The 12734-nt window shown below is 41.2% G+C and overlaps 1 pseudogene; it reads right to left on the bottom strand.

Moving 5' to 3' along the window:
* Window positions 1–306: 306 nt before the first annotated feature.
* Window positions 307–420, bottom strand: LOC114086650 (5S ribosomal RNA; annotated as a pseudogene).
* Between the last annotated feature and the right edge of the window lie 12314 nt (window positions 421–12734).

Genomic DNA, 12734 nt, shown 5'->3' with positions numbered 1-12734 from the left:
TTGAAATGAAGACTTGAAAATAGGTGAGCTGGGCCTGGTGGTGCACATCTGTAGTCCCAGCTACTCGGAAGGTTGAGATGGGAGGATCATGTGAGCCCAAGAGTTTGAGACCAGCCTGGGCAACACAGTGAGAATTCATCTCAAAAAATTAAAAAAAAAAAAAGAAAAGAAAAAAATTAAACTTATATGCAGCAAGTTATATATAATTTGTCATGACATTTAAAACAAACCAAAGCAGAAATTTGGGGACACAAGGGAGAAGCAGATCCCCTCAGGATAGCCCCAACTTCAGCACTTACTCCAGGACTCCCTGGGCTCCTGCCCTTCTTGTCTCCCATCCAAGTACTAACCAGGCCCGACCCTGCTTAGCTTCCGAGATCAGACGAGATCGGGCGCGTTCAGGGTGGTATGGCCGTAGGCTCCTGCCCTTCTTGTATTTCCCTAACTTTTAATCTTCTCAGGCATACATTAAAAAAATATATTTTATTTAGCACTTATGTTTTAATAGGAAAAAATACATTTTGGGATATCAATTTATCATATTGCCAGAAATTCAAATTTTTCCATCTTTTTTTTTTTTTAATTCTACTAAAGTCTCATTATGTTAAAAATGAAAAAGTCTAAGCCTGGCATGAAGGCACATGCCTGTAATCCTGTGGCTCAGGAGGCTGAGGCAGGAGGATTTCAAGTTTAAAGCCAGCCTCAGCAACTCAACAAGACCCTGTCTCTAAATAAAATATAAAAAAGGGCTGGGATGTGGCTCAATGGTTAAGTGCCCCTGAGTTCAAATCCCAGTGCAAAAAAAGAAAAGAAAAATCTACTAGACATCCTGTTAGATTTTTGTTAAAATTACATGACACCAAAGAGTATGTATATAGTGTGTTCTCACTTGCACCTTATTAAAAGGGGACAGATGTGTGCTGGTATTCATTAATATCAGTAAAATATCATTGGAATACACCCACGACTGCCAGTGTAATTTCCTTTGGAGATAGAATAGAGGACTAGGCCTTTTCACATTGCTGGGATATTTTACAGTGTGTATGTGTGTGGTGTCTTAATATAAAAAGCTCAAATTTTTAAAAGCATGTCCACCTTCTAGTTTTCTACGGAGGATTCATTAAGATATATATTTTGTTATAAGTTTCAGCCTCACTGCCTTAGGTCTATGCAGCCTTCTCCTTTAAAGAACTCACTAACCTGCTTCCAGTTTTAGGCTTCTCAAAGGGGAGCCCAACAAGGTGCCTGAGGGTTTACCAAAGTCATGATCAGAGGTGAGTGAGCTGCACATTCTTCTCTCTGTCTCTCTCTGGTTCTCAAGCGCCACAGCTCTTTATAAGATAAAATATTCTCATTAAAGAGGAAGTGACATATGCAAAGAGAGGGGGGAAAAAAGGAGGAAATGACTCACCTCATTATTATACTTATCTTCTTTGATGGAAATAAATATTTCCCCTGAAAGGATGTATCTGAGTGAACTGATAAGTAACAGTACATTTTCTGTTTAAAATAATAATCTCTTTCTCTAAAGTTAATATTCAAACAACCAGGCATGGTAGTACACTTCTGTAATCCTGGCAACTTGGGAGGCTGAAGAGGAGGATTGCAAGTTCAAAGCCAGTCTCAAGCAACTTAGTGAAACCCTGTCTCAAAATAAAAATTAAAAAGGCTGGGAATGTGGTTCTGTGGTTAAATGCCCTGGTTTCAATTCCCAGTACCAAAACCAAAATAATATAAAACAAAATTAATATACATTTAAATTAGTTTGAACTATAAATGTTAGCATAGAAATATCTTTAAAAGATACAATGAGAAAAGCTACTTTTAGAATAAGAATAGAATGTCCTTATGTCTCTAAGTTTAAGAATGTTAACCCTAAACAAATGTTTCATAACAAGAATATATCCTTATTTACTTGTTTATATTTTGGTAAAACTTGTATTTTGGTAAATACAGAAAAGTTTAAGGAGAAAATTTGAAAATTACTACTAAATATTTCCCGCAGAAATAATACTTGTTAGAATTCTGGTAGATCGCCTTTCCTACCTTCTTTTTTTTTTTTAATTTTTTAGTTGTAGATGGATACAGCACCTCCATTTTTATTTATTTATTTTACAGGGTGCTGAGAATCAAACCCAGGGCCTCACTCTACTACTGAGCCACAACCCCAGCCCCACTGCTGTCTTTCTTTAAACTTTCTTTTTTCTTCTATGCAGTGTGTGTGTGTGTGTGTGTGTGTGTGTGTGTGTGTTTGTGCGCTGTGCGCTCAGAGATAGTATTAATATAGAGTCGCCACCAGAGGGCCCTAGCACACAAATTATATCCGAATCTGAAGACAGGATATGGGTCCCAACAGGATCTCCATTAGGTTTATAATTCTGATTTTAGGGGCTTCAAACACTTACCTTGTCTGCATTAAGAACAAAGATACTGCTGGGTGTGGTGTTGCATGCCTGTAATCCCAGCGACTTGGGAGGCTGAGGCAGGAGGATCGGGAGCTCAAAGCCAGCCTCAGAAACAGACCACAGCAGGACATGGTGACACAGCCCTGAGTGATAATAGTTCTGGCAGAATGAAGACTAGAATGCAGGTCTACTGACACACGGTGCATACTGCAGATTGTGGCAGGCACCAAGGGGCTGGTCACCGACCACTTCAAGCCTATCTTTACCCTGTATTCTTGCCCCATTGTGCCGACATGCTACTGTCATTCCCTGTGGCTGTCCTGACTGTCTAATGCAGGCACACTCAAGTACTTCCTTCCTTTCCCTAACTTCCTCCTAATGGGAGATTGCTCAGTCTCCCATTGTGCCTTGGGCGGGAAGCCCCATGTGTGGTGTAGAGCAAAGGTGCCTCCTGGTGGAGAAAGCGGGGAAAGCCCTTCAACCCAGGACCGTATCTGGATTCATAATGCCAACCCACCACTTTTCACAGTATTTTCTACCTGCCCTCAGAGCTGAGGACCACAAAGAGCCCCTGCCCATAATCCATTGGGGAGCCTCAAGCCAATAGGTTCCTGCCCTCATCATCCACAGGACGGTTCTCACTGCCTGACCCTCTCTGTCCCTACCATCTGTCCCATGGTCTCCAGCTCACCCAGCCCCCAAAGTACCTATCAACTCTCTCCCAGGGGCTCATTCTACGAGCTGCTCTGAGGTTTGGGCAATAGGCTGGGCCAGGCCCCAGAGGCAGGGCAGCTCATGCCTGCTCCTTCACTTTTGTAAAGCCAACCCTTTCACCAGAATAGTATTAACTCCTGGTGCTGTGGGCTACTTACTGGTTCAGCTGCCTTGGGCGCCTTTTCTATATTAATAAAGAAATGAGTATTTTTTTTTAAAGCCTAAGCAATTTAGTGATACTCTGTCTCAAGATAAAATATTAGAAAGGGCTGGGCATGTGGCTAAGTGATGAAGTGCCCCTAGTTTCAATTTCTGGTACAAGAAAAGAAAAGAAAAAGAACAGAGGTGTACATTTTGTGTACATCAGGTGTACATAATTTTGCTTTGCATTTCCATTAAAGATAAGTGAAGTCAGATTTGGGATGCTGGAATGTATTATTTCTGAAATGTCTGTTCAGGTTCATTTCGTTCACATTAATTTGCCCCCTTTTTCTTTTCTTTTTTTATTTTTTCTTTTCATTGATTTTATACATATATTTTTAAATACATGACAGTGGAATGCATTACAATTCTTATTACACATATATACCACAATTTTTCATTTCTCTGTTTATATCCCCTGCACCCTCCCTTTCCTTCCCACCCCGCCTTTTTTTCTTTTCTTTTTAAAAATGTATTCATTTATTTAAATAACATATAATTATATATATTAATGAAGTACAATATTTCAGCACATTCATACAGGATGCATGGAACAAATTAGGGTAATTAGCAATTCCCTCTCTTTATCATTTCTTTATTTTTGGAGGCTTCATGTTCCTCTCCTTTGAATCTTCATAAAATATATTATACGTTATCCTTAACTACAGTCACCCCACTGTGCTGTGGAACACCAGAACAACATTCCTTGCAGCTGTTTTTTAGTTACCCATTATCCAACCTCCCTCTATCCTCCTTCCTCTCCATTCTTCTCAAACTCTAGTAATCACTTTCCTACATTCAGATTGACTTCGTTAGCTTCTGCCTGTAAGAGGCAACATGCAGTATTTGTCTGTTGGCTTACTTTACTCAACACAGTGTCCTCTTCCAGTTCCGACATTTTGCCGTAGGTAACAGGATTGCATTCCTCTTTATGACTGAAAATATTAAAACGAAGGGTCAGTTCTAATATTGAAAAAAGTTACTGAAGAGAACAAAGGACAGTAGCTCTGTCTCCAGAAAGCACTTGTTTACTCTGTGCCCCACCTGTGCCCTCCTTCACTGTCCCCACTGAAAGCTCCTATAACTTGATTCTTCCTGTTAGATATATTCACTTCCAAATAAATGAAATATATCACTTCATTCATTTGAACATCTAGTGAATTTTTATTATTCTCTTTATATTTAACCATAGAATGATAGTGAAATATTTGTCAATTATATCTGCTCCCCACCCCCTACTGGGGATTGAACCCAGAGGCACTTAATCACTGATCCACATCCCCAGCCCTTTTTGTATTTTATTTAGAGACAAGGTCTCACTGAGTTAATTAGGGCCTCCCTAAACTGCTCAGGCTGGCTTTGAATTCATGATCCTCCTGCCTCAGCCTCCCAAGCCATTGGGATTACAGACATGTGCCACCACACTCGACTTTATTTTCTTTTAATTGAACAAATAAATATTAGCTACTATGTGCCACTGTCCCAGATTCTCAGAACATACTAATGATTTTCTCACTGACCTGTCCCTTACTCATTCTCCTTACTTCTGTCCTTATAGAAGAAAACAAATGGAATGAACATCAACAAAACTCTCAGCTAAGGATCTATTTCCCATCTTCCTTGCAGTTAGGGGTGGCAGTTAGTGCAAAAGTAGAAATGTACCGGGACTTTCTAAAACAGTTCTGCTTCCCTGGTCAAGGTGTGCCCTCCCTTTTCAGCCCTTCTGTGGTAGTGGACCGTAGATGAACCCTTGGAAACTTCCTTGAGCTGCTGCCTCAGCTCTGTACTGCTCATTTTTCAAATAGCTTTATTTTACTTATTTATTTTTATGCGGTGCTGAGGATCGAACCCAGTGCCTCACACGTGCTCGGCAAGCTCTCTACCACGGAGCCACAATCTCAGCCCTGTACTGTTCATTTTTTCAGTAGTCCCCACTTAATCTGCATTTTCACTTTCCATGTGGTCAGAAAATATTAAATGGAAAATCCCAGAAATAAACAAGTTATCAGTTTTAAATTGTGCACTGTTCTGAGTAATGTAATGAAATATCACTGCCCGGATCCCTCCTGCCCAGGAAGTGAATAATGCCTTTTTCTGGGTATCCAGGCTATGTATGCCATGCACCCATTACTCACTCAATAGCTGTATGTGTCATCAGATCAATGGTTTCAGTACCACAGTGTCTGTGTTTAAATAACCTTTATTTCACTTAATAACGGTCCTGAAGTGCAAGAGTAGTGAAGTTGGCAATTTATCACAGTATTGTAATTTTTCTATTTTATTTGTTATTGTCAATCTCTTACTATGTCTAATTTATAAATTAAACTTTATCACAGTTATGTATGTAGAGGAAAAGAACATGGTATATGTAGGGTTTGTAACTATCTATGGTTTCAGGTGTCCACTGAGGGTTTTGTACATATTCCCTGTTGTAAAGGTGTTAAGCTGCTGAATTTGGGTTTCTGTTACGCAATCCTGATATGACTATTATAATTCAGGTAAAGAAGTAATGAGAACATGATCGCCCACTCTGAAAGGAGGTGACAGGTTTGATTCACAAGCTACTAATGAGCAGAATCAATAGGACTAGGTGATTAACTGGATGTCAAGAATTGGGAATTATCAATTATCCTCTGAGACTCAGGATCACATATTCCACTGACTTCCCTACCCAGCGTCTTCTTTTTCTCCCAGCATTTCTTCTTCCTCATATCAAGAATCTGGCCAGGCTTTTATGTGTCCCTTTTCAGGGGCTTTGTGTACTTGGACCTACGAGAGATGCGGTACCTCTCCTGGCCATTGTTTTGAAAAATCTGTATTCATTTTGGGATTGCTGATCATTCTCCAGGGAGTGTAGAGTGGCCACTCACTGCCTTCAAGCCAGGAACCACACCCCATGAGAGCAGCTGGAGGGACACTCTGAGACCAAAACAGGGATAAGGGGATGTGTTCTCTTCTGGTGTCCCTGCACCAGTGAGGGCCCCAGCCAGGAGCGCAAGCCCCCAGTTTAGGACTTGTCCTTGACTTGTTTCTCTACTGTGATACCTCCCACATTTAGCCCATCCCCTGGTCCTTTTTATTTTACTCCACAAATATCCCCTGTGTCCTTCCATTTTTTTCTAACTCTGTTGCCACAATTCTAGTCCAAATGAACATCATCTCATCCCTGGACTGCTGCAAGTATCCAGGGTATCACCCAACCATATTCCATAAAATGGTCTTTTTAAATCTGAAATATTTTATAAAGGAGAGAAATATTTTAATAGTTTCCCTCTGCACCTCACATGTGCTCCAAAGACCGGGCTCTGTCTAGATCACCAGCTTTCTCTCCCCACTTTCCATTCTCTGCCCAAACTCCAGCTGTGGTGACTCTGCTGTGACTAGAATGTTCTTCTCTTCTCAAGAGAAGAGAACTGCCATGTCACCCTGTGTGCACACACAGGCCCTGGCTAACTTCATCCTTAAGGTTTCAATCCCAATGACATTTCTTTGGAGAAGTCACGACTCCTCCTCCCCGTTCTCTAACTGAATCAAGAGCTGATTTTATGTTGTGGCCGTCTTTCATAGCACTTTTTTTCATTATGTCTTTGTGTGATTGTACAATTGTTGTGTCCCCTACCGTCTATCATAATTTCATTTGAGAACGATGCACTTGTCATTGTCCCTCCAGGGTCTGGTAGTACACCTGCCCACAGTGGGCATTTGGTGCAAATTTGCTCAATTAAAAAATGAAGGGAACAGAAGGAGTCTAGAATGGACTCGGGTGTTTGGCAAAAGCTTAATTCATTCTAATTCTTCATGATGTGTGTATGCATGAGGAAGCGATTTGGAAGTAGTTCAATCTCCTCTGGTTCTCCAAGGATTCCCACTGGCTTCTCTGTGAATGGAATTTGCCATTATATTACAACATGTATGCTATAGTTTGCATCTTACATGCTCCTCCCCGCACCCCAAGCCGGGTGCGGTGGCACAGGCCTGTAACCCCAGCAGCTCAGTAGGCTGAGACAGGAAGATCCTGAGTTCAAAGCCAGCCTCAGCAATGGGAAGGCACTAAGCAACTCAGCGAGACCCTGTCTCTAAATAAAATACAAAAAAAGGGCTGGAGATGTGGCTCAGTGGTTGAGTGCCCCTCAATTCAATTCCCAGTACCTCCCCAAGAAAAAGTCCCCCCCAAAACCCATATATTAATGCCTTCGTCCTCAGCTTGGTTCTGCCTCAGCTTGGCTCAGTTGGAAGAGCCAAGCTCACCTCACCCTTAAGAGGGTGAGGCCTAATGGGCAATCTTAGTTCATTGGGAGCATGCCGTTGAAGAGGATTGTAGGACACCAGTTTCTCCCTCTTTGTCTTCTGTTGTGAGATGATCAGCTTCTTCTGCCACACTGCCATAGGCCCCAAAGCAACAGAACCAACTAATCAAGGACTGAAACCTCAAAACTGTAAGGTAAAATAAACCTTTATTTTTATTTTTAAGGTTTTTTTTTGTTTTGTTTTAAGTCTCAGGTATTTGTTACAGTAATGGAAAGTTGTCTAACATAGTGTTAAGGCAGAATTCTGAAAGGGCAGGCTGTATTGGTTTATTTAGTGGGATGGTTTTTACAGAGAGACTGTATCTAATAGAACAATACCTAGAAGTCAAAGTATTGAGACTTGATGAAGATGACAACTAATAAAAAATCATACATTATATAGATTTGGGGTGATAATGATGTGTCAGTGTAGGTGCATTAATTGTAACAAATGTCCTAGTCTGATGCAGGATTTTGATCATGGGGTGGGGGGGGTGTTTCTGTGGAAGGGGCACAAAGGGTGTATAGGAATTTTGTACTTTCTGCTCAATTTTTCTGTGAACCTGTAACTGCTCTAAAATAACTAAAAACCATTATGGTAAAGATAATTTACTTAAAAAGGATGAAGTTGGAACAGTGTGGAAGGCTGAGGCAGGAGGATCACAAGTTCAAAGTCAGCCTCAGCCACTTGGTGAGGCCCTGAGCAATTTATTAAGGCTATGTTTCAAAACAAAACAAAGCTGGGGATGTGGCTCAGTGGTTAGGCAGTCCTGGGTTTAAAAAAGATGAAGTCAATTTTGATTCTCATTCAGAAAAAGGTGAACATGTTAAAGATTTTATTATACTCAGAATTAGGGAATCAGGTAGGTTTTAAAACTGATTCAGGGGCTGGAGTTGTAGCTCAGTTGGTAGAACACTTTCCGCATGCTTGTGAGGCACTGGGTTCGATTCCCAGCACCACGTATAAATAAATAAAAAAAGGTATTGTGTCCAACTACAAGTATAAAATAAATCTTAAAAAAAAACTGATTCAAAGAAGTCAAAGAACATTTTCATGATAGGAATATTGCAATGAATATGCAAACGAGGTAAAACTAACCTCTTCCATTGTGGGAGAAAGAAGTCAACTGAACCTCTGCTGGACAGGACATTATTTGCCTATCTATAGATAAGAATCATTTTTGTATTTCTGTTACCCATGAGGTACAGAGCTGTAAAGCAGCTCCTATGGAACTAAAATCTGTAACACAGAAGGATTTGCCATGAAAGCCCACATTTTCTCCTACACATACATATGGCAAACCATTAAGGCAGGATGGCTCCACACTGAGGAGAAGCCACTGTACCTGCCCAGGCTTGGTTCAGTCCTGTGTGAACTCAAGTTCTCTGAAGAACTCTGAAGAAGTGGTTCCCTGTGTGATTGCCACCTGTGTACTGAAGATCCTTCAAACTGTTCAGCTGACTACAACATCATGGTTGTAGACCTATGGCATGTTGCAGATCAAGAGTCAAGATTATCTTGGGCTAATGTTAGCCCCTTTCAATAGCTGTACTACCAACCTCTGTATCAGACCTAACATCCTCATGAACACTAGGTAAAGCTTTTGGAATGCATTGTTAAGCTTCGCACACCTCTAGCCTCTACCAACCCTAAAGCCAAGTGTGTTACAAGATAGCATCTGAAACCTACAGAAGACATCCCTGCTCTGCTGTGTCCAGCCTACCTGAAGTCCCCACCAATGTATCAGACAAATGCATTGATTTATAACTTTCCTTTGTTTTGTGACTATAAAAGTTCATGTAACCTCTTCTATAGTAGAAAACATTATTCAGGATAACCTAAATCTGTGTTCCTGGGCCATGGTGACTTATATTTGGCTCAAAATAAACTATCTCTTTTCCCCTTTGGAGCAAGAGCTGCATTTGCATTGACACCTGTCAGGGTTGCTTCTTGGGTGTCCCATAGAACAGCTGTCTCACATGGTCAGATGGATGTAGGAAAATTGAATAGTGCCCAGACCTTCTTCTGAAATATCATGTTATTCCCCGGTGGTTTGGATATAAGGTGTCCTTCAATGCTCTTAAGTGAAACAATGCAAGAATATTCAAAGGCAAAATGATTGAAAGGTGTAACCCAATTAGTGGCTGTAGAGAGGTACAGAGAGGCTAGAGGAAGCAGGTCACTGGAGTTTGTGGGTTTATATTTTGTCTTTGGTGAGTGGAGCTCCCTGTTTCCTGATTGCCAAGTCCTGAGCTAGTTTCCTCCATCATGCTCTTCTGCTATGATGTTCTGCCTCACCAGGCCCAGAGCTAGGGAGCTGACTGACCATGAACCTCTAAAACTGTGAGCCAAAATAAACTTTTCCTTCTTTAATTGTTCTCATCAGGGTCTTTGAACAAGCATAAACAAATTAAAACATTCAGGAAGCAGCAAGGCTCCTACTTTTTTGTTCTAATCTTATTTTTTTAAATAGCATACCATAAAATTCATATATTTTAAGTATACAATTCAATGATGGTTAGCAAATTTACAGTGTTGTGCAACCATTGAATCCCAGCTTTAGAATATCTTCTTCCCCCAAAGAAAACTATCATGCCCACTTACAGTCAACCCATGTTCCCACTCCAAGCCCAGGCAATCGTGAATGTACTATTTTTTTCTCTTTATAGTCATCTTTTCTGAATATTTCCATTAAAAAAATCACACAGCATGTGGTCTTTTGTGCCTGGCTTCTCTCATTTTAGTATAGATATTTATAGGCTCATCCATGTTTTAGCTTCTATCAATAGAGCAATTCTTTTATCTCTGAGTAAGTATTCTATTGTGTGGATATAGCACATATATTCATTCACCATTCAATGGGTATTATGTTGTTTCTACTTTTTTGGCTATCATAAAGAATGCAGCTATGAATATCTATGTATAAAATCTTTATGTGAAATTATCTTTTTACCTCATTTGGATAAAAACCTAGAAGTAGAATTGCTAAATTGCATGGTAAATATATTGCTTTAAAATGGTAAATATATTGCTTTAAAATGTTGTCTTTATATTTATTCAGGCATGGTGAGACCAACAGATCAGGAGATGACTATCCTTGAAAAGATAGTTTGTTGCAATACCCAAGAGGAAGGGGCATCCTTTACTGGGCAGGATGATGCAACAGTGTTGGTCAGGAGGAGGCAGCAGGAGGATAGGGAAGCTAGAGCCCTTTTTGGTGGTTTCCATGAGAAGGAACAGGTGAGGTAAGTGAGCAGGTTTAGGACTTGGCTATTTCTAATTATCCTGCACCTAGTCCTGGAGCCATTAGAACAAGGGAATAGTGGTTCCCTGTGTGATTGCTCAAACCAATTGGTAATTAGGTTTATGGATTGGTTGGTTGTATATGAATAGTCCTGCTGGGTGAGTTCATTATCATGTTTAGGAATTGGCTAAACTTGGGAGGGGCAGTGAAGTCTATAAACCCCAAAGGTCAAAACATCACAATAAAAAGACATCTACCATGGGGAGGGGGGCGGGGGATGGAGGGAGGGCTGACAGGAGGATCAAGAGTTCAAAGCCAGCCTCAGCAACAGGGAGGTGCTAAGCAACTCAGTGAGACCCTGTCTCTAAATAAAATACAAAATAGGGCTGGGGATGTGGCTCAGTGGTCGAGTGTCCCTGAGTTTAATCTCTGGTACAAAAAAAAAAAGTGAGAGACATCCATATAACTTGATTACAGAGAGAAAGAGAAGGAATTTAACATTTAACTTTTTCAGAAATAGCCAAATTGATTTTCAAAATAACTATTTTATATTCATCTCAGTAATACATGAGGTTCTATTTTCTCCTCAGCTTTGCAAACAGTAGCAATTGTCTTTTTGATTACAGCTTTTCTACTACACCAAAAGTAATATCGCATGGTGGTTTTAATTTTCATTTCTCTAATAATGGGTATTGTTGGGCATGTTTTCATGTGCTTATTAGTCACTCTGTAGCATCTTTGGTGAAATGTGTAAAGGACGGTGGAAAAGCTCTATAAACTCAACAAGCCAAAACAACCGTTTCCCTGGTCCATATCGGCCAGTCACAGAAGAGAAGGGGGGAGGGGGAGGGGGAGAGAGGAGAGAGAGAGAGAGAGGAGAGAGAGAGGAGGGAGGGAGGAGAAAGAGGAGGGAGGGAGGAGAGAAAGAGGAGGGGGAGGAGAGAGAGGAGGGGGGAGGAGAGAGAGAGGGGGGAGGGAGGAGAGGGGGGGTGGAGAGAGAGAGGAGGGGGGAGAAGGGAGGGGGGAGGGGGGAGAGGGGAAACACGAACAGTGTGTTGATATTTATGGATTTAATGCAGGATGAGGAGGAGCAAGGCGAGTGAGCTGTTACTTCTTCATTGGCCAAGAGTTCGCGCCGTTCTCAGGGATTGGAGGTGAAGTTTCGCACACCATTCGGTACATCATGGACCTGAGCTCCCGGAAGAGAAGCGCTCCTGGGCTGGGGATGTGGCTCCAGCGGTAGCGCGCTCGCAGCACCACATACAGACAAAGATGTTGTGCCCACCGAAAACTAAAAAAAAAAAAAAAATGTTAAAAAAAAAAGAGAAGCGCTCCTGACGCCATCTTTACCAACAAAATGTCTATTCAAATATTTGCCCTTTTTAAAAATGGAATTGGTTGTATTCTTATGGTTGACTTATCTTTACATAAGATATGTTATTTGCTTCCTTATAACGTGGTACATGGATTCCAAGACAGAGAATTCCAAGAGGCAAAATGTAGAAGCTACTGGTCCTTGTGGGATCTGTTGTATGTCCCAGAATGTCATTTGTTGGAATGTGCCCTGTAGTTCCTCCCTGTGCCTCTTCCTCCTTCTCGCTCTACCTCTCTCTGAATCCTGACCCTGTCAGCATTGATCAACTTTCCTCTCTGTATCCTTCTTCCATCATGGGCTGCCTTATCTTCAGCCTAAAGCAATAAAGTTGGTCATCTGTGAACTGAGGCCTCTGAAACTGTGATCTCCAAGTAAACTTTCCCTCCTTTACATTGTTCTTGTGTTACGCTGGAATTCGGGACCCCCAAAAGACCACCAGAGACCAAGATGGACGTAAGCAGCAAAGAGGTGTTTATTGCGAGCTAGCTCAGTCCTCTGCGCACACACA

This window comes from Marmota flaviventris, chromosome 5 (assembly GCF_047511675.1).
Source record: "Marmota flaviventris isolate mMarFla1 chromosome 5, mMarFla1.hap1, whole genome shotgun sequence".
Taxonomy (NCBI): domain Eukaryota; kingdom Metazoa; phylum Chordata; class Mammalia; order Rodentia; family Sciuridae; genus Marmota; species Marmota flaviventris.
The sequence above is the reverse complement of the archived record's forward strand: the minus strand, read 5'-3'. Positions and strand labels throughout refer to the sequence as shown.